Source organism: Canis lupus, chromosome 25 (genome assembly GCF_048164855.1).
Source record: "Canis lupus baileyi chromosome 25, mCanLup2.hap1, whole genome shotgun sequence".
Lineage (NCBI taxonomy): Eukaryota > Metazoa > Chordata > Mammalia > Carnivora > Canidae > Canis > Canis lupus.
This window is the reverse complement of record NC_132862.1, coordinates 18,235,549-18,258,644: the sequence shown is the minus strand read 5'-3', so window position 1 is coordinate 18,258,644 and position 23,096 is coordinate 18,235,549. Positions and strand designations below refer to the sequence as shown.

The following is a 23,096-nucleotide window of genomic DNA, read 5'->3' as shown; positions in this document are numbered from 1 at the left end:
GGCTCCCTATGAGAACCTGCTTCTTCCTCTGCCTATGTCTCTGCCTCTCTCTCTCTCTCTCTCATGAATAAATAAAAATAAAATCTTTTTAAAAATGTGTTAGGAAAAATTCTCAGTTACGGCTGCATATTTTTCACTGATCTTTCTGGCACTGGTGTGGCTTTGTGGGAATTCCCATGAAAGGTTATCTATCTCTGATAATGTACTAACACACAGTAGATGTGACATGAAGTTGAGCTGGCAAGTTCTCAGCCTTGAGCACACGGGGTGCCTCATGATGGTCTGACAGCATTGACACTTGAGATATTTTTCATCATCATACAATGCTTACCATTTGAAACCCTTCAATTGTATTCATTGTTCTTTGTGACTATTTGTTCTTGATGACCATAATAACTTTCTTGCTTGGGGGAATCATCATGCTTCAGAGAGACATTTGTTATTTTTATTATTGAAGAATTTTAAAATAGAAAATACCATCATACGTCATCTGATCACACAATTCTTTGACATCCCTGAGAAATATGTTCAGAACTCCAGCTACATGAAGGGGGTGGGGGCTGAACCATCAGATAGGTTATTCACTAGTGAAATGATTCCCATGTATGAATCTTACACCAAGGCACTCTAGATTTGTGCCAGGTAAGTCACGTTTCATTTTCACAGCAATGTGATAGAGGTATCATCCCCACTCAAAAATGGCATGTATCTTAGACCTTTGGGTCCCTCACAAATAATTCTAACCACAAATGCTAAGATAGCAAATATGGAGACTATACAGGTCTGACAATGGCAAAACTCAATAGCTGCTGCATGCTTTAAGAATCTTCTGCAGTGTAGGGGCACCTGGGTGGCTCAGTCGGTTAAGCATCAGACTCTTGGTTTCGGCTCAGGTCAAGTTCTCAGGGTCGTGGGATCCAGCCCCATGTCTGGCTCCATGCTAAGTGCAAAATAGGCTTGGGATTCATCTTCCCCCTGCCCCTCATCCCCTCAAAATATATAAAAATCTTAAAAAAGAATAAGACTTTCTGCAGTGTAATGCCTTTGCTGTTGACCATAGGAAATGAAACAGGTGTTTTTAATGGAGTAAATCAGAGGGCCAGATTTATTTAAAATATCACAGAACTTTTAATCCAAGAAAATCCTTATCCTCGTTAATACTACCATTGGTGAAGCTAATTAGGATTACAATTAACCTTACAATTTTACAGATTTTACAATTTGGCCTTTTCAAAGGCCACCTTCTGCAAGAGGCAATGCCACATGCAATAATAATCGGGGAGCTGAAGACCAAGGGAAATTCAGTGTTCCTGCACTGATATTTTACACTTCTGGTTTTTGAGTTCTGAATGAGATCTTTTGCATCACTTTTTGGGTTTTGTTTTGGTTTCAATCAGTAGTCTTAAACTTCTCACAAACTATGTCATGAGATTAAAATTCCTTATCTCCTCATAAAAATTATGATCAGTGTGTTTTATTGTGTGGGAATTATACCTCAATAAAAACAGAATTCCTTATCACACAAGAACAAAAAATTATGTTTCTAGGTTAAGTAGGATGAGATGCTGCAGCTCCAAGTTTGCTTGTTTGTTTTAGTATAAACATGAATAATAAATTCATAGCTCTGTTTAGAAAAGTGAACTACACTCTGCTTATATGTTTTCAAATGTTCAAAGGTAAACAAGGGGAAGCCCTTCTAAAAATCACTTCTCTAGATGGGGCAAGACAGGAAAGGACAGGATCTAGCACTGACATTTCATTCACGTTTTGTGTTAAGCAATTGCTAGAAAGGAGGAGTGTTTAAGAGAGTGAAAATCATGAATAAATCTTTTCCAATTGGAAAGAAACCATTATAGCTTTTTACGGAGATCTGGGGAGTAGCCAATAAGATGAACTTTCTTCATCATCTATGGTTATGACCAGAAGTAGGAAAGGAAGTAGAAAACTCTGTGTGTGTGTGTGTGTGTTTATTTTAAGAATCAAGTGGAAAAGGAGGAAAGGATTGGCTTAGATAACCTGTCAGATTCCTTACAAATTATAAATTCTATGTGTCCTGTAGAGGTAAATATGTGAAACGAAAAAAAAAACAAAAACCAAAACTAATATAAAAAATAGTGAAAAGGAATAAAGGGGGAAGGAGAGAAAATGAGTGGGAAATATCAGTGAGGGTGATGGAACATGAGAGACTCCTAACTCTGGGAAACAAACAAGGGATGGTGGAAAGGGAGGTGGGTGGGGGGTTGGGGTGACTGGGTGACAGGCACTGAGGGGGGCACTTGACGGGATGAGCACTGGGTGTTATGCTATATGTTGGCAAATTGAACTCCAATTAAAAAATATACAACCCCCCCAAAAACTAAACAAATTAAAAAAAAAACACCAAATAAGGAGAAAAATTATCATCTCTCAGGTGTTTACTAGGAAACAGATGAACCCTCCTGGTAACTTTACCAGATAAGTACAATTATTTCTACATTACAGATGAAGAAATTAGCATTTAAAGAGATTTAATAACTTAGCCAAGTTCGTCCAATGAAAGGCAAGGCTGGGTTTCAATTTGACATTTGGCTGACTCCAAAGCCTGTCCTCTCCCCCACAGTCCATCTGGCTTTGAACCCCAAAGCCATCCTCAGATATGGGAAGCAATTCCAGCCTGTCCACTATTTGTTATGTAGCCAAAATGTTCTCTGCCAGCAGATGAGATGCAGTGGGCTGAAGTTGCCAGGTAAGATTGCCATGGTGTTTTAGGAATATTTCAACCCTGTGGGTCTCTAGTATGGAGCATCACTGCTTCAATTTGCCAGCTGAATGCAGTACAGCAATTCTTTAACCTAAAGAGAGACAACTCCAGAATAGTAGCTCCTTACAAATTAGTCTGTCTTATTATTTTATATGGACCACCTGCTTATGTTAGCACTTAATATCTGAAAAATAGACACATGATCTGCACTAGCCACAATATTTTACTTCAGGAATAAAAGTTTATACACAAATACTCTTTTCTCTCTGTTTAACATAAGTGTCCAAATGCTCGGTTGAAACCGCCCTTCTCAGTAAGAAAAGCAAGAGAAGGCTGGAAAACATTCACATTCCAGGGACCGCAGAGGGCCCATGAACAAACAGCCCAGTTGGAAATTGGCCAGATGGGACAAAGATCTTAAACATTAAGTCCATTCATATTCTATTATTTGTCATCACAACCACATTACTTTTTTCTTCTTCATAAACAATTCTTTACTCCATAACATTTTCTGTTAACCTCCCAATAATGTAACTTATCATGACCTCTCAGCCCTGTAACATATTTGCTATAGAAAATTACATTTTTCACTAAAGTGATATAGCACTTGCTATAGGATTCTGATTTTGCTCAAACTGAGTGCTATAGAAATTCACAAGCCTTGTGTTAATTACTATATTATTATGTAGAACTTTCAGTTATTAATTCACTCAACAAATACAATTCAAAAATCTAGTCTGAGTCTGGATACAGCAGTGAATAAAGCAAAGTCCATGGATTTCATATACTAGGGGGTGCTAGACAATAAAGAAATAAATACATGCATAATAAAATATCAAGTGGTTGTAAGCACCCTGAAGAAATATCATTTAAGGCAAGTCTATGAAAGATGATAAAGGGAGTTATTTTAGACTGTGGTTGAGGAAGGCTTCCTTGAGAAGGAGCATTTGAGTATAAACCTAAATCAAAATATGAGAATAATCCCTGTAACTCTCAGGAGGAAGAGCATCCCAGGCAGAAAAATAGCAACTACAAAGTCTTGCAGCTTTTCGTTAGAAGGTTTTTGTAATGACACTCTCTTGTGATTGTAGATATTAAAACTGCCTATTAGAGTTCTGATCCAAAGTCAAAATGAAGCCTCATTTTTCCCATAGTAAATACATGTATATATACAGAGGTACATAAAAATGTATACATTTGTAATAGTGTTATAGTTTGAGGTACTACAACACAAGGCATGAGTCAGGATTCTCCAAAGAAACATAACCAATGGGATGTGCATATATCCAGAAAGAGATTTATTACAAGGGATTGGCTCATGCAATTATGATGGCTGGCAAATCCAAAGCTGCAGAGTGGGCTGGAAGGTCTGAGACCCAGGAGAGCTGATGACACAGCTCCAGTCTGAAGGCCAGCAGGTAGAGATCCAGAAAAGTCAATGGTGCAGATGGAGTCCCAAGACAGTCTGTTGAAGATTTCCCTCTTGCTTGGGGAGGCCAGTCTTTAAAGTTCTATTCAAGTCATCAACTGATTAGATGAAGCCCATCTGCATTGTGGACTACAATATATTTTACTCAAAGTTCACTTAATTAAACGTTAATTTACTTCAAAACACCTTTTAAGTTGACATGTAAAATTAACTATCACAGGCAGTATAGTTACTAAGGCAACAGAAAATTATTGTGGGAGGGCAGGGTGAGCTGACATCAGGCGGATGTGCAGAGGGATGCCACTTAGCTACAAACACTCACTTGGTAGAATATGGGTGGGTTTTAGTCCCAGTTTCACTGCATTAAGTACTAGGTGTTCACTTAAGGGGCACAGTTGGAAAATCGAAGCAGCAGCATTGCTCTAAGAGAGATGTGTTCATATGGTAGGACCAAAGTCAGCTTGACTAAGGGTCAAGCAGGAGATTGGGTAAAGTACCAGGACCACCATTAAACTCATCTGGCTCCAGGGAAGACCATATGGTTAGCACCAGGCAGGGCACTGGGCAGGTTAACTTATGAGAACAAAAGAGAGAACCTAAGTAAAACCCCATTCCTCTGCTCAGAGCCAATCCAGAGCTGAGAGGGAAGAGAGGGTGGACAATTAGTTAAGGGCTCCTCAGAGGCCCAAACCTGGCACCTCATCTTGGTCCTGGTTGGAGATATGTGTGGCTCAGGGAAGGTCTAAATTATGGAATCCTAGGTCCCTAGGTCTGGGAATGGAATCCTAGGTGAAGCCATATGGTAAAGTTAGCTTTGATGAAGTAGAGAAAACAGAAGTAGAGAAAATGAGGAGGTGGGGAACACTGATCTGTCGAAATTAGAAGCCGACATGAATAGTCTTGTTCCTGTGGATAAGTAGCCTTCTAACAATTCTCAGTACTGCATTAGGAAAACATTTGTCCACCAAAATCTGCTGAGTCATCCTCACTGCAGGAATACTCCTCATCTGTCACACATTCTGACACACAGAAAGTGGTGCCTTCATTCTATAATCTCAAATCAACAAAAAGAAAGAGGCAAAAATTCCAGTTTCACTCACTTAGCGAAGATCCAAATAGTTCAGAGCAGCATTTCCTAAAAGCAGGGAAGAGTTCACTGTGCTTTATCAAACAAATGCGCGAGAAATTCTTGGCTTACTTCAAGGCCACATTATATGAAAGATAAATCTAGAAAGCATCTATTTTAGCAGCTAAGAAAAATGTGAGAGATTTATTTGTATAACAGAGCTTTTTGGGGAGCTACTATTAATAATGTAGCTGATTCCTGTTATCAATCAATGTATTCATCCAAAAGCAAAATATCTTCTAAATCAAAATATAGTGTATCTCTTTGGACAAGATCTACTTTCCTACTTCCAAGTTCACAGTGATAAAGCATGATGGATTAGTTAGCTTCTTAAGAAATGGTTTAGGGGATTCCTGGGTGGCGCAGCGGTTTAGCGCCTGCCTTTGGCCCAGGGCGCGATCCTGGAGACCCAGGATCGAATCCCACGTCGGGCTCCCGGTGCATGGAGCCCGTTTCTCCCTCTGCCTATGTCTCTGCCTCTCTCTCTCTCTGTGTGACTATCATAAATAAATAAAAATTTTAAAAAAATAAAATAAAATAAATGGTTTAAAAGGGTTTTTTTTTTTTTTTTTTTAGAGGAAACTCACTTGATGGAATAGTCACCTTTCTCCACTTTTAAGTGTGCACACACTTACTTTCTAGAACCTAAGTGGGAAAATATTAATGGGTTAATAAAATATAGGAAAGGTCCTATGTTTTTAAATTGTTCAAATATCTGTGTTTTTCTGTGTTTTCTGTACACCTATTTTCTCTATTTCATGGTTTGGAGAAAGCATTCCTAAAAGGACTGTTTTCCATCAGATGACATCAGCCTATATCTCTTACATGTATATACAAGACAGGAACCTTTATATGATTCATATGAGGCTCAAAATCACATTAAAGAGAAGAGTGAATCCCCAACATATTAATTAGTCCCTTTAAGAATTTTAAGTGTCTAGAAACAAAGAATGAAATGGTTCGTCCAACGACTTTTGACTTCAATTATTCTTACATGAAGACATTATCGTAATGAAGACCTAAATCTTGGGAGACAGAAAACTAGAGTCTGCTACCGGAGTCATCCAAATCAAAAAAGGATAGTAGCCAGGGCACCTAGGTGGCTCAGTTGTTGAGCATCTGCCTTTGGCTCAGGTCATGATCTCAGGGTTCTGGGATTGAGTTCTGCATCAGGCTCCCCTCAAGGAGCCTGCTATTCCCTCTGCATATGTCTCTGACTCTCTGTGTGTCTGTCATGAATAAATAAATAAAATCTTTGAAGAAAGAAAAAAGGATGGTAGTCAACTGGAATGGAGAGGAAATCACAGTGTTTCTCCCAGTGGATTCCTTTTTGATACTGAATTGTAATTTCCTCCTGTTGTGAACTAAGCTAAGCTAGTTTGGCTATCTAAAAACAGTCAAAGCCTTTGTAAAAGCCTTTGGCCATAAAAGCCAGATGGGATGTAACAATGAAAGCAAGTCTTAGATAAGATTCTGCTGGAATGCAAACATTTATGAGCAACTAGATAGAACCCTGCACCACCTGTTCCTGGAAGCTTAAGAGTCACCCTCTGTCTTGGGCTTTTTAGGAGAAACTTGCATGACAGATTTACTCTGAAGAGGATGTACAGTACTGTGAGGTAGCTTCAGCTTACCTTCTAGTCTTTTCTGCAGGGAAATATTCAAACAGAGCTCAGTTCTAGCTCCATAAGGCTGCTGGACCTGCCAGAGCTGGATCTTTTTCATTTAAGGCCAATAATGTCCATACATTCCTTTTGGCCAACCACTTAGTTTGACCACTACTTATTTCAACAATATAAGATTATTTTCTAATAATTCTCATGCTGAAGAACAAGGCTCTGATATGAATTTTGACAACAATATTGAAAGTGCTTGTGTAGACTCTTTAATAGTTTTCTGTAACAACTTGGCTAGGATATAGTGTCCAATTGTTTGGTTAAACACCAGTCTAGATATTGCTGTGTAGTTATTTTCTATATGTAATTCACATTTATAATTAGCAGGTAAGTGGGCTTCATCTAATCAGCTCAAGCTCTTAAAAACAAAGACTGGGGTTTCCCAAGGAAAAAATAATTTTTCCGCAAGACTCCTACATAGAAACCCTGCTGTTTGAGTTTCTGGTGTGCCCTAAAGTTTCAAACTTGCCAGCCCCCATAAACACCATGAATTGAGCCCTAAAATAAATCTTTCTTACACACACACACACACACACACACAGTTTGTTTTTCTGAAGAACCCACATTAACATAAGATCCCTAAGGAACAGAGACTCCTGATTTGGGTACTTTAAGGGCTAACTAACCACCTCTAGAGTGTATATTATAGGTCACTTAATCTCACACACATTCAAAGTAAATTACTACCCAGATAATATGTCACCTTGTTCTGTGAGTGTCTTCCCCCATGTACCTTCTATTTTTTTTTCCTCATTTGAAATTATCAGTTAAATAGACACAGAAATAACTTCTCTCCCATACACCTTTCTGGTTATGCTTATGAAGCTCCCAAAAGATTCACTCAAGATCTTGAGAACTTACTCTAATAACTGTAAATATGTGAAGAGTTATGTAGGGTGATAGTTTTGCTTTCTATGGGTAAGCTGTCATGCAACGTAGTAGTGAGTAAGCTAGCTATTCTAGGTGAAATTCTCCTCCTTCAATTATACCATATCATGAATATACATACCTCTCATTTCATTAGAAGCCTTCAGAGCCGCAATCCTCACTACAGCAAAAAACAACATGTACTTCTATAGCCTCTGCTTCTACTGTTAGTATAATAAATGATGTGTTCAGAAATCAGAGTGAGGAGTGAGATTCTGTGAGTCTGTTTCTAGTTCTGAACACTCATGGTTTTCATTTCACTGTGGCTCACTAGACAGCATGTAAAACTGTAAAAGAAATTATTCCAAAGGAATCCATATTTAAGTGTTTTTTTTTAAAAGGGATATCTCTTTGAAGTACTTTGTCATTGTTTTCAAAAGTAGGAATGTGGCAAGTGAGAATTTTTTTCGATATTGTGTGAAAATCCACCTAATTTATCTACTGCTTTCAAATATGTGGGTCAACATATCCCTAAGAAAGTAACGCAAAATACCAATCCTTTAAAAAGCCTCTAAAATGGGTTATATATGGTTAAATATCACCCTGTAAAAGTTTAGAAATGCTTTTTACTATACACATCCCTACCTCCACCAGAAATTCCAAAGCATACAGCAAAGGCCATGAAGCCCTTCAGTAGAGAATTTTGTTTAATTTTGTTAAGCCTAATGTTTCTGAAATGCATTTGATAACAGAATCTTTACTTTGAGTAACTTCCCTTAGCAGTCCATAAAATGTGAGAGCATACTTTGAAAAATGTGGACATAAACTATTCCAGACAGAATGAGGTTAAAAAGAAAAGTTTCCACATTAAGAGATTCTGTTAACTTCTCTCAAGAAGTCATCTCAGTATCTGGCAAACAGAAGATCTTTCTGTATCTGAGATAAATCTTTCATGCTACATTTTAAACATTCCCTGCTGTTGTGTACTCTGTGGAGAAGAACAGCTGGGCACCATTCTCCATGTGAGAAATCATTTTTCATTTAGAGACCTTTATTAGGACATCTATCTACCTTCTTTGCCACAAGAATAAGTGCAATGATTAAATCTTTCTTAGATATTTATCTTCCACAAGTGTTAACTATCTTTGCGGCTCTACTTGGAATCATCTATTTTCTCCATTACATTTTTAAGTTAGACAGACCATATATGTAGTTACTCTATTATAAATATGACCTGGACTTAGGACCATCGTGCTTACAGATTACTGTGGAGTAATACCTTGTGTGGAAATTGAGTCTAAAAGTCAGCGGGTTATATCAAATAAAGTAGTTGGCTTCTTCTCAGAGGCAATGTTGTATGACAAATGCATATCTTTAAACACTATCCGTTCACCACAGCAAGATGCTCGCACCATGAGGACTCATGAGAATGGAACTGACCAAGATGGGAATGAATTGGTATCTCAGTGAGGGCAACAATAAGAATTCTATCCACACTGTTGAATTCATTACTTTCCTCTTTTTCCATTGTTTTGCTTCTGATTTTTTAAATCAATATAGTATAATTGAATTTGTGTAAATGTACCTATGATGTGAATAACTGTCAAAATGCATTTGATTATCATTGTAGTTAAGTTTTTAAGGAAAGAGGAGTCTTTATTATTTGTTTTATTTTGTTTCAATAAACATTCAACAAACAATTTCTGTAGACAAAGAGTGGGTGAACTATTGGGCAAAAAATAACTACGACCCAACCTCTGGCTTCAGACTTCATCTATGATGAAGATAAGCATAAATAAAGCCAAAATCAAAATAAGACTATATTAAGTATCATAATATTATAGAAAGGGAAGAAATTCATTCTGCTTAAATCATGGAAGAATGTTACAGCAAGAAGTGCCTTTTGAATCAGGTCCTGCACAAGAAATAGGATTTCACTATATAGAAAAATGCATGTGTGCATGTGTGTAAATATATAGTGTGTGTGTGTGTGGGGGGGTGGATTTTATGCCAATGGAGCAAAAGACAAGTAGATATAAAATGGGTATTTTGTGTCAGAAAAATCCCATAATCTGGAACTGTGCTCCTTGTGTGGAAGGAACACATTTCATTCACTCCACCATGGATATGATATAAACAAGTCATTCCCCTACCAAGAATTCGTTGTGGTTTCTGTTCTCCATGAAGTCCATATTCCCTAGTGGAACATTCGGGGTCCTTCCCAGCCTGGCTTCAGCCATCTTTCCCATTTCAGTTCTTGGAAGTAGGGCAAGACAAGCTCCTCAAGGCTGTATTCTTTTTATTTGCAACACTCAGCATAATATCTGGTATTTTGTCTCATACTTTACCACTGTGTTTTTCTTGCCAAGGCATTGCCCTGCATATATATATATTCCTCTTTACTACCATAAAAGATATTCTGCTTCACTTGAATACTTTGTCAGTTTCATAGTAGTTTTTCATCTCCATCAAGTTCTCTGTGAGGATCTTCATATAGGGCAGTATATATAGCTATATATATATATGTATATATGTAGCTGCTAACTGCAACTAGTCTGCTATTCAGATGCCCAGCCTCTGCCTTTGAGAGACACAGAAAGTACAAGTGGCACATGGATGATGAAGGGAAATAATGGACAGGAACCTTCCACTTCACTTCTTTTGTGTAAGTCTTCTTGGAAACTTTACTAGTCTCAGTATTAGTATTCCTAGTAATACAGGGTTATTGATCATTCATTCACCCAAGCTATATGCATCTAATACCAAATAAATGCAGGTTTTATTCTAGGCTCTTTGGGCTATATCAACAAGCAAAATAGGGGAAGATTCCATGCTAACATTCTACTTGGGAAACAAGATCATCAGGGAAACATAATAAGCAATAAATATAAATAAATTATGCATCATGTTAGAAGGTAATAAGTGCTATGGAAAAAACTATAAATTGAACAGATAAACAGTACCTGGAGGGTATCATGGGCCAGGATGAGTTGCAATTAAATATGATGGGTCAACCTGCTCAACATCATTAATTATAATGAAAATGAAAATTAAACTCACCATGAGATTCTACTTCATGCTTACTAAATTGGCTAAAATGAAAATGTCTGATACGAGCAAATATTGATTAGGAAACTGAAACTCATGTTGCTATGGAAACGTAAAAGGGACAAGGACTTAAGAAAACTGTCTGAGGTAATGATAGTGACTAGAACTAGAATGATAGTGGTAGAGGTTAAAAGATTGAATGCATTTTAAGGAAAGAGACAAAAGGCTTTATGATGAATTAAATGTATTATGTAAGAGAAAGAGGAGTCTATGCCAATCCAAGATTTTTGGTTTGAAAAACTGGAACGGTAGGTTTGTGATTAATAGGTGGGAAAGATTTCAGGAAGTATACAGATTGGGGATGCAGATATCAGAAGTCCAGTTCTGGACATATTAAACATGAATTGCATATTTTTATAACCACTAGGAGACATAATTTAGACCATTTTACATGAGTTGGAAGTTTGGAGAAGTCCAAGCAGAAGACCTAATGTTGAGGTTGACACTATCCAGATGGTATTGAAAGCCATGAGACTAGGAGGAGATCACCATAGAGATAAAGACAAAGAAGATAATTCACAGGCTAGAAGAAGCCCATGGATTAGCCTTAGACTATTACAATATTTAGAAGTAAGGGAAATGCAGAAGTGACTGAAAAATGGTGTTCAGTGAGGCAAAAGGAAACTCTAAATGAGAGTGAGGACAAATGAAGAAAGTGTTTCAAGGAGGAAGAAAAAAGTTAACACAGTTGAATAAGCTGAAAGAATAATATGAGGCTTAGAACTGACCACTGCATTTGAAGATGTGATTCTTGATCACCTCAGTAAAAGTTACTATCAAGAAACGGTAAAAATAGAAGCCTATCTGGAAAGCATTGAAGAAACAAGAGAGGTATAAAAGCAATATGTGTATATAATGGTTATGAATTTTTTCAGTGGAAAGAGAATTTAGAAATGAGGTGGTAGTTGAAGAGAAACGTGAGATCAAGTGAGGGTTTGGATGGGTGGGTGGATGGATGAGGACAGCTGGTCACCTCTACTGAGAAAAAAGCCTTCAAATCACCCTTCCAGTGGGGTTCCATTGCTTCACACCATGAGGAAAAGATATATCATTGTTTTGGTCATTATTAGGCAAGTCAGATCTCCTCATGTACCCCTAACCCCACTTAATATTCTCCCCTTATAAGTAGGCCATATGATTGTAAAGTGCATAATAAAAATACCCCCAAACCTCAAGACACCTTGTAAGAATGTAATAAAAAACCAATACCAAACAAATTACTCATAAATAAAATTCAATGATGTTTCTTATTGTTATGCAGGGAAAACACATGAGGAGATATAGGAAATAAAGAACTGTAAAAAAAATTAGACCCAATGACATTAATTCTGCCAATCAAAATTAGACTGGCTATTTTTCTGATTTATGTCACTATTTATTACAAACAAACACGTTTAGTCTGGCTTAAATCTGCAAGAGTCATAAAGGAAACCTGAACACATTTTCAGACTATGGTCTTCCTGGGGTATAACATTAACTATTCATAGAAGAAAATGGAGTAATCAGCCTTCATAGTTTTAATTCCCTTTATCTCTACTGTACATACATTCCAATGGAGTGATTATTCTAATCACAATGGTCAACAACAAATTAGGTCATTTAAAAATTTTATGCTAACAAAGGACTGAATTCAATGCTAAATTCTTAAGTGATTGTTTGCATGATGTAACATAGGTTTAAATTCAGTCTTAATGCAGGTCGAAGAGGAGTAGTAGGAGGATATGATGGAAAGGCACAGAACAAACCAAATTCTATGCACAAATTCTCACTGTGACTCGCTTTAAAGGGCACAATCCTTAGAAGATGCAACCTGAGTTCTTTTGTGATAATTAGAAGCTAAGCTTGAGGTCTCAAATTTCTAATGCTATGAAAAAACATAAATTTCAAACAATCCATATATTCAATCTGCAGTTTTTCCAGAGAAAAGTTAATATAGCTTAGTGTTTTTACCCAATTCTGTGCAATATCTTGTAAAATTTAAATATCTAGGGTGCCTGATGGCCAAGTCTGTCAATCGTCCAACTCTTGGTTTTAGCTCAGGTTGTGATCTCAGGGTTGTGAGATCAAGCTACACTTCGGGCTTCATGCTTAGTGGGGGGGTCTGCTTACAGTTTCTCTCTCTTTCTCCCTCTGTACCCTCTCACTGACCATTCTCACACATGCTCACTGTATCTTTAAAATAAATAAATAAATCTTTTTAAAAAATATAACTATCTATTCTTTGGGTCTCCTACCTATGCTAACCTTCCAAGTACTTTATGGGATTTTTTTTTTTAATGAGGAGACTTGGGACATCTGGGTGGCTCAGTGGTTGAGCATCTGCCTTTGGCTCAGGGCATGATCCTGGGGTCCTGGGATGGAGTCCTGCATCTGGCTCCCCACAGGGAGCTTGCTTCTCCTTCTGCCTGTGTCTCTGCCTCTCTTTGTGTGTCTCTCATGAATAAATAAATAAAATCTTCAAAAAATGAGGATACTTGATCTGTAACTCTCTGTATACTCCTGAATCTCTGATTTCAGTTGATACCACTAAACCCCTGACTCACTGTGCTACATCCCATTGCTTCCTTATTGCTGCTGAATATGTCAGCTATCCTCCTTCCTCAGGATCCTGGTACCTAACTTTCCTCTGCCTAGAATGCGCTTCCCTCAACAATCTAAGTGGCTCATTCCCACAGTCCCTTCTAGACTGTACCATGTCTCATCTTACTTGAAAGCTCTGTCTTAATATCTACACAGTATTTATCTACACTTAATTTTAATACAGACACACAATTTTATTTATTAATTATTCCCCTCTACTATAATCTAACTCCATGAGGCCAGAATCTGTGTTTTGTTCACTGCTCTAATCTCAGAAACTAGGTAAGTACTCAGCCCGAACTAGGCACTCAACAAATGTTAAATGAATGAAGAAAGACTAGAAAGAGTAGCTGCCCTCCCTCTACTGGTCAAGGTGAATTTGGCATACCTAGAATGAAAGAAATAATATGCTTGATCCTCTGGATTTTGTGTATATGCTTTCTCCTCTCCAATAAAAAATACACTTACTGGTAGTAGACCTCCAACCTCTCAAAATTTAAGAAAATGGGAAAAGTTATAAGATAAATTTAACCCAATACTTACTGAATACAGTGAGCATGTTAATGAGAAACTTCCAGGCCAACAAAGTCGTGGTTATTTTGCTGACAATTCTGCATACATTTCTTTCATTGTGTGTGTGTGTGTGTGTGTGTGTGTGTTTTCTGAACACAAAAGAATGTTCATACAAGCAAGACCTCTGTTTTCTTATAAGTTCACTCCCTGCTAGATGATAAATAGAGTCAGAGTCCTTAAGATCATTGCCTTAGTAACTAATCATTGCACATGAAAAATAATATTGTCGGAAATAACAATTGAGACAGGAAACAACTGGCCTCAAGAGGTTGCTAAGTAGTAGGAAAATCTGATTTTTAACAGCTGATTTCTATCTCTTTTCCAGTACATAAACAGACCAAAAAGGAAAGAAGCCACAAAAATAGGAGATAGAAGCCAAACCTCTGTCTTCAACCTCTAGAAGAACAAAAGGTAGAGTATAAATTGCCTCCAAGGATTGCCTGAAGCATTAGGTAATATTTGCAAAGACTTTTTAAGATGAAAGCTATCAGAGAAGGGTGAAATCCTACTATCTCAATAACTGGAATGCTATTCTTTTTTTTTTTTTTTCATGCTGCATTACAAATTCTTTTAAAAATACTCCACCAAAAGAAAAGCCTTAACAACCTTCCATAGGGGAAATTTCCATTCATCCAACCAGAGTTAACCAAGACTGGGGAGAGCCAGGACATGCCTTCTGTGAGTCTACTTCTATCACGAAGGTCCATATTTGAAACACCTGAACAAGATGACAGCCTATGGGGAGTCAGCACTCTAATTTGTTGGAAGAGAGTCAAGGAGACCACTTACTAACATATCAATCCAGTGCTCCACTACATTTGCTTCTGCAGGTTAATAACAATATAACAGATGTACTATACCAGGAGTTTAGGCCAGATACTAATAATTCATAACCATCCCCCAGATGTCATGATGCTATTTAGTTTTAGTTTCTGTAAATCAGTGTTTATTCAAAGTATGTTTCCTCTACCACCAATAACAGAATGATCTGGGAACACATTAGAAATGCAGATTCTCAGGCCTCGTGCTAGATCTACAGAATCCAAATTTGGAGATGGAGTTCAACATGGTCTGTATCAAGCACTCCAGGTGATTCTGATGCATTGCTTTATAAATTATAGTTTACATTTTAAAAAAGATCTGGCTATTAAAATCCCACTGGACAGAATAATCGGCTTATTACTAATTTATTTATTTATTTATTTATTTATTTATTTATTTATTTATTCAGCCAATGTATATTATTTTTTTTTATTGGTGTTCAATTTACTAACATACAGAATAACACCCAGTGCCCGTCACCCATTCACTCCCACCCCCCGCCCTCCTCCCCTTCTACCACCCCTAGTTCGTTTCCCAGAGTTAGCAGTCTTTACGTTCTGTCTCCCTTTCTGATATTTCCCACCCATTTCTTCTCCCTTCCCTTATTTTCCCTTTCACTATTATTTATATTCCCCAAATGAATGAGAACATATAATGTTTGTCCTTCTCCGACTGACTTACTTCACTCAGCATAATACCCTCCAGTTCCATCCACGTTGAAGCAAATGGTGGGTATTTGTCATTTCTAATAGCTGAGGAATATTCCATTGTATACATAAACCACATCTTCTTTATCCATTCATCTTTCGTTGGACACCGAGGCTCCTTCCACAGTTTGGCTATCGTGGCCATTGCTGCTATAAACATCGGGGTGCAGGTGTCCCGGCGTTTCATTGCATTTGTATCTTTGGGGTAAATCCCCAACAGTGCAATTGCTGGGTCGTAGGGCAGGTATATTTTTAACTGTTTGAGGAACCTCCACACAGTTTTCCAGAGTGGCTGCACCAGTTCACATTCCCACCAACAGTGTAAGAGGGTTCCCTTTTCTCCGCATCCTCTCCAACATTTGTGGTTTCCTGCCTTGTTAATTTTCCCCATTCTCACTGGTGTGAGGTAGTATCTCATTGTAGTTTTGATTTGTATTTCCCTGATGGCAAGTGATGCAGAGCATTTTCTCATATGCATGTTGGCCATGTCTATGTCTTCCTCTGTGAGATTTCTGTTCATGTCTTTTGCCCATTTCATGATTGGATTGTTTGTTTCTTTGGTGTTGAGTTTAATAAGTTCTTTATAGATCTTGGAAACTAGCCCTTTATCTGATATGTCATTTGCAAATATCTTCTCCCATTCTGTAGGTTGTCTTTGAGTTTTGTTGACTGTATCCTTTGCTGTGCAAAAGCTTCTTATCTTGATGAAGTCCCAATAGTTCATTTTTGCTTTTGTTTCTTTTGCCTTCGTGGATGTATCTTGCAAGAAGTTACTATGGCCGAGTTCAAAAAGGGTGTTGCCTGTGTTCTTCTCTAGGATTTTGATGGAATCTTGTCTCACATTTAGATCTTTCATCCATTTTGAGTTTATCTTTGTGTATGGTGAAAGAGAGTGGTCTAGTTTCATTCTTCTGCATGTGGATGTCCAATTTTCCCAGCACCATTTATTGAAGAGACTGTCTTTCTTCCAATGGATAGTCTTTCCTCCTTTATCGAATATTAGTTGCCCATAAAGTTCAGGGTCCACTTCTGGATTCTCTATTCTGTTCCACTGATCTATGTGTCTGTTTTTGTGCCAGTACCACACTGTCTTGATGACCACAGCTTTGTAGTACAACCTGAAATCTGGCATTGTGATGCCCCCAGATATGGTTTTCTGTTTTAAAATTCCCCTGGCTATTCGGGGTCTTTTCTGATTCCACACAAATCTTAAAATAATTTGTTCTAACTCTCTGAAGAAAGTCCATGGTATTTTGATAGGGATTGCATTAAACGTGTATATTGCCCTGGGTAACATTGACATTTTCACAATATTAATTCTGCCAATCCATGAGCATGGAATATTTTTCCATCTCTTTGTGTCTTCCTCAATTTCTTTCAGAAGTGTTCTATAGTTTTGAGGGTATAGATCCTTTACATCTTTGGTGAGGTTTATTCCTAGGTATCTTATGCTTTTGGGTGCAATTGTAAATGGGATTGACTCCTTAATTTCTCTTTCTTCAGTCTCATTGTTTGTGTATAGAAATGCCACTGACTTCTGGGCATTGATTTTGTATCCTGCCACGCTACCGAATTGCTGTATGAGTTCTAGCAATCTTGGGGTGGAGACTTTTGGGTTTTCTATGTAGAGTATCATGTCATCGGCGAAGAGGGAGAGTTTGACTTCTTCTTTGCCAATTTGAATGCCTTTAATGTCTTTTTGTTGTCTGATTGCTGAGGCGAGGACTTCCAGTACTATGTTGAATAGCAGTGGTGAGAGTGGACATCCCTGTCTTGTTCCTGATCTTAGGGGAAAGGCTCCCAGTGCTTCCCCATTGAGAATGATATTTGCTGTGGGCTTTTCATAGATGGCTTTTAAGATGTCGAGGAATGTTCCCTCTATCCCTACACTCTGAAGAGTTTTGATCAGGAATGGATGCTGTATTTTGTCAAATGCTTTCTCTGCATCCAATGAGAGGATCATATGGTTCTTGGTTTTTCTCTTGCTGATATGATGAATCACATTGATTGTTTTACGGGTGTTGAACCAGCCTTGTGTCCCAGGGATAAATCCTACTTGGTCATGGTGAATAATTTTCTTAATGTACTGTTGGATCCTATTGGCCAGTATCTTGTTGAGAATTTTTGCATCCATGTTCATCAGGGATATTGGTCTGTAATTCTCCTTTTTGGCGGGGTCTTTGTCTGGCTTTGGAATTAAGGTGATGCTGCCTTCATAGAACGAATTTGGAAGTACTCCATCTCTTTCTATCTTTCCAAACAGCTTTAGGAGAATAGGTATGATTTCTTCTTTAAACTTTGATAAAATTCTCCTGGGAAGCCATCTGGCCCTGGACTCTTGTGTCTTGGGAGGTTTTTGATGACTGCTTCAATTTCCTCCCTGGTTATTGGCCTGTTCAGGTTTTCTATTTCTTCCTGTTCCAGTTTTGGTAGTTTGTGGCTTTCCAGGAATGCGTCCATTTCTTCTAGATTGCCTAATTTATTTCAGCCAATGTATATTAAATGCCCATCATGTAATAAGCATTGCTCTGGAAGCCAGAGATTCTGCAATGAACAAAACAGACACAAACCCTGACCTTATGGATCTTGCATTCTAGTTGAAGTAGGCAGAGAAACAAAATGAGCAAATTATATAATATTTCAGAAAATAAGGGTTGTGGAAGAAATAAAACAATGAAAGGAAGATGAGGCATTGATGAAAAGGGGCATGAGTGCATTTTATTTTCTTAAAGATTTATTTATTTATTTATCTGAGAGAGAAAGAGAGGACAAGTAGGAGGGGCAGAGAGAGAGGGAAAGAGAATCTCAAGCAGACTTGTCACCAAGCACAGAGTCCAACTCTGAGCTCAGTCTCACAACCCAGAGATCATGACCTAAGCCAAAACCAAGAGTTGGCTGCTTAATCAACTGTGCCACCCAGGCTCCCCTGAATGTATTTTATATGAGGTGGTCACAGTCCACAAAATTTGAGCTTTGGGTCATATAACTAATTGATACGTCAGAATTTGTTAGAGGATGGTTTTTCACATTACTTTTCTAAAGCCAATTTATAAACTGATCTAAGAGATACTTATGTCAGGGTTCATTTTAAGTATGTTTTAGATACTTGACAAAAATTTTCAGAAATACACATTACATTTTGTATTCAAATCTTATTTCTAAATTTATCCCTTCTTTACTCCTTTTGTATGTTTTAAATTTTATTTTTAGTACTTAAAATTATATTATTTAACCATTATGTTAAACTAAATGTTTAAAAATTAGACAAGCATGGAAAAATTAATATATGCTAATTTTAGACTTTTGATCCAATTCTCCTAGAGTTGGTAAGCACAGATAAAATAATGCTACAGTTAAAGCGGCCATGATCTTTTAAACTGTGATAAAACCTTTTAAAATGTGGGTCATCAATTAGTAAGCATTAAAAAGAAACAAGATGTTTTATAGTTTAAAAAAGTGGATTCAATTTCGACCCAGACCCCTGGGAAATGTGTTACTGAGTTGTTATGGACTGAATTATGTCCCCTTCTATGTTGAAGCCCTAACCCCCAATGTGACTGTACTGTATTCGGAGATGGGGCTTTTCAGGAGGTAATTAAGGTTAAATAAGGTCAAAGGGTTGGACCTAATTCAACAGGACTGGTGTCCTTAGAAGAGGAAAGATACCAGAGCATGCACACGCGCTCTCTCTCTCTCTCACCTTCTCTCTCTCTCCAAGTGCACAAAGGAAAAGCCATATGAGGACCTAGTGAGAAGGCAGCTGTTTGGTAATCCAGGAAGACAGGTCTCACCAAATGCCAACCTCCCCACACCTTGATTTTGGACTTCCAGTCTTGGGAGCTGGAATTTCTGTTGTTTAAACCACCCAGTGTATGGTGTCCTGTCATGGCACTCCAACCTGACTAATACATAAATATAAAAACATCTCCTTTTAGATAAAGAGTTCATTTGAATTTTTTAAAAGATTTTATTTATTTATGAGAGACACAGATTAAGAGAGAGGCAGAGATACAGGCAGAGAGAGAAGTAGGCTCCATGCAGGGAGCCTGATGTGGGACTTGATCCCAGGACTCTAGGATCATGCCCTAGGCTGAAGGCAGACGCTCAACCACTGAGCCACTCAGTCGTCCCACCTGAGTTGATTTGAATTTTAAGAAAATTTCCCTTAAGACTCATTACCGATGCGGTTCCCCAAACCATCATGACCACCAGAAGAAAGGTGACTAATTTATGGTCTCCCCTAGAAGAATACTGACCACTTGTGTGTAGTACAAGATAGTGGGCTTGAAAAGTAACCCATACATGTAAGGCCAGGAGATAGCACAAAGATAAAGAATAACTGGAGCACAACTTTTAATCACTTCATTTGTATTAAGTAATATTTAATAAGATAAAGGAGGATAGAATATATTATGTTGATTCATCTAAGTTAATCATCAAATTCATCATTTTTTGGCACATTTTCATGGACAAGTTGCTATATTAGGTGCTGACTATTCAATGGTGTGCTAAAAAAAAGACAGTTTTTAAAAACATGTTAAATAACATACAAACAAATATGTTACAGAAATAACTCCTAAGGAGAAAAATGTGCTATAAAAGCATATGATGGGTTCCTGCCTTGGTCAGATAAGGCTTTCCTAAAAAAGAAGCATTTGAGCTGAGTAGTCAAAGGCCATTCTAAGCTAAGGTGAGCAAATTCTGGGATGGATAGTGTACAGAAAGCCCCATGTAAGATGAGATTGAAGAGTCAGGGATATATCATGAAATGACCAGATTATTCAACAAATACAAGAGACAGAGTAAGATGCTGATTAAAAAAATGGGAATACAACCTGCAACATGCACACGGTGGGACAACCTAGAGGAATAAATGACCAGTTTTTCCAACAAATGTATTGCAAGGGGGAAAAATGAGGAAGAATAAACCTATACTCAGAAGGAAATTAAGTGACATATTGAGCAATTACAATATACAATACAATATACAAGTTCCAATATATGGAACTTGTTTAGATCCTGATTTAAATAAATATAACAGGGATCCCTGGGTGGCGCAGCGGTTTGGCGCCTGCCTTTGGCCCAGGGCGCGATCCTGGAGACCCGGGATCGAATCCCACGTCGGGCTCCCGGTGCATGGAGCCTGCTTCTCCTTCTGCCTATGTCTCTGCCTCTCTCTCTCTCTCTGTGTGTGCCTATCATAAATAAAAAAAAAAAAAAAAAAAAATAATAAAATAAAATAAATAAATAAATATAACAATGATATCAGACAAAACTGGAAATTTGAGCTGGATATTTGATGAAGGAAGCAATCTTGATTTTTTTTTTTTAGATGTGGCAATGATACTGAAGTTATTTTTTAAAGGAGTAATAATTTAGAGATCATGCTACAATATTTACACATGAAATGACCGGAATGTCTGGAATTTGCTTCAAAAGAATTCAGTGTAGGGGAAAGGAGAAAATAGGTAGGAGATGAATGAAACAAGATTGGCCGTGAATTCATGATGCTTGAAACAGAGTATTGGGTAGTTGAAGCTTTACTATGCTGCTCTCTCTTTTTTTGTGTACATTTCAAATTACCCATAATAAGAATTTTCAAAAGGAAAAAAGAAACACATTAGGAGAAAAAGGGCAATAGAACTGCAAGTGTATGAGGAAAAATCAGGGCTATGCATTTATCTCAACTAGTGTCTCCTTTCAATTCATGTATACTACGCTCATAAAATTTGAGATACCATCAACATTCAGTGCATTTAGAGTCAGATCAATGCTACCAATAAACTTTTTCAATACTATTTGAAATATTGACACAGCATTGGGAAAATTCTGCAAATTTAAGCAGAAAGAATCCATTTGGAATCATTCCAAAAGTGAATTGCATTTTAGGGGGTGTATTTGAGCTAGCTGTAATCAGCAACTCAAGTATTTTTTTAAACTCATTGACTATGAATTACATTTCAAACTAATCATCTTGTTTATTTCTGCTAAAATCTCAGAAACCAAGTGATCAGCTTAAAAATTCCTGCTTTGCCAGGTCTCTTTTTTAAAGCTAAGGCAATTTTCTGCCATAAATTCTGCTAACGAGAAGAAAGACATTAAAATATCTTGCCAACAAAATAGAATATAAAGCACAAATAAGCCAAGAATTAAGCTTAAACAATTTAGTCATGCATTTTTGTTGGTTAATCAGGAAAGAGTAAAGGAATTCATAACAAAAATATATGAGCAGGAAAGAGGAGATAAGACTGTAGGGCAATTGGCATCCAACAACTGGCACTTAATTAAATTGTATGGTTCTTTATATTCAAACTTTTAATTTTAATCAAGATTTTTTTTTTTAAATCCCAGGATGCATTAAGTTCAAAAAGATAATCAGAACTCTAGGTTCTTTTGTCTTTGAGGAACATTGTCAGAGAAGTAACCAGAGCCCAAAATACTTCCTCAGCATGAGAAAATGCCTGTGATAGGTATATATGAAAAAAAATTTTAAAGCAGCAAGTGTTTGCCTTATATCAGAAATGTTAGTGTTCAAAGTCAAAGGATCCCTCCAATTCTTTTATTTAAAAAAATCTCTTGTTTATACAAAGATACAGGTGCTCAGTCTGTTTCATAGATCTTACCTCCTTCCTGGGGAAGAACATTGTCTGGCTTTGTGAAGGACACTTGTCTCAATTTAAACACCTGTAAGACGAGTGTGTAGTACTTCACCCTGACCCGCCTCCTTTTGTTCTACTTGCCAGGTATTGGTGATCTGACACCCTCGCTAAAGCTATCTTTTATTTTTGCTCTCACCATTTCTGAGAGCACTGATGCTTCAAAGGGCCTTTGGTTCCACCCAGTACCAGTTATAATAGGTCTAAGCAGCTATCACCTATTCTCTGCTCTCGAACATCCCTAGCATCTCACTCTTTTGTCACCTACCTTTTCCAGGATCATCCAAAGAAAGTTACTCTCAGCCATTTTCTTCTCAACAGAACCACTTAAACTCACTTGATGGGTAAAACCTGTCTTCCGTTTGCTTATACTTACAGTCCAGGTAATAACCACACACACATTCCCACTCATGTTGCATGGTGGAATGGTGTATGTGCTATCAATACCAAGTGTCAATGGAGCTCAAGAAATAAGGAGAATGGATGAATATGGGAAGATGTGTCTTCTAGGGAGAATTTAGATAGTTGGAATGATGGTACAAGAACCAGTCTGGCAGGAGCCACCGAATAAAAAAGCCTTAATATTATGAGCAAATGAGACATTTTCCTGAGAATAAAAGCACAGTTCACACTGTGTACTATATGACAACAATAATTATGAAGTTAGTTTGAAGAGGTTGCCATTTGTAGCAAGCTGTGGAGAGCCTTAAATTCTAAGTGTACAATAAAACTTACCTTCCAGTTTTCTCTGGAGAAGATTTGAATAACAGAGGAGATATCTGACAAAATCAATGAGATAGAAACACTGATTT

General features: G+C 37.5%; 2 long non-coding RNA genes across 2 annotated transcripts in view; one reads left to right on the top strand and one right to left on the bottom strand.

Annotated features, from left to right (window-relative positions):
* The window catches only part of LOC140616834 (uncharacterized), a 99,704-nt gene that overhangs the window by 50,193 nt on the left and 26,415 nt on the right, over nucleotides 1-23,096 (bottom strand). The window lies entirely within an intron of this gene.
* LOC140616835 (uncharacterized) overlaps nucleotides 6,806-23,096 on the top strand; it is a 47,699-nt gene continuing 31,408 nt past the window's right edge. The window contains exons 1-3 of the long non-coding RNA XR_012017168.1: nucleotides 6,806-6,914; nucleotides 14,425-14,510; nucleotides 15,082-15,188. This is a non-coding gene — a long non-coding RNA (uncharacterized lncRNA). The remainder of the gene's footprint in view (nucleotides 6,915-14,424; nucleotides 14,511-15,081; nucleotides 15,189-23,096) is intronic.